Consider the following 273-nt stretch of genomic DNA (forward strand, 5'->3'; position numbering starts at 1 on the left):
CTAAACCTGAAGTAAATTCATAACCAGTTGTAATACAATTTCTTGCATTACTGACTACAACTGCCATATGTTCCTCTAATGACTTTCATAAAGAACCAACAGATGCTCAGATTTTCAAAAAATATACAACTATTCCAATGAAGCCAATAGTGAGATATGGTATATCACTGGGTCCTAAAGGATAGCAAGTCCTTTATTCCTTTACCCTGTGGATACTCGACAGTGAAATTCCTTACCTGCATTATAGCAATATTCTGTAGAAAAATAACTAAG

Source organism: Penaeus monodon, chromosome 29 (genome assembly GCF_015228065.2).
Source record: "Penaeus monodon isolate SGIC_2016 chromosome 29, NSTDA_Pmon_1, whole genome shotgun sequence".
Lineage (NCBI taxonomy): Eukaryota > Metazoa > Arthropoda > Malacostraca > Decapoda > Penaeidae > Penaeus > Penaeus monodon.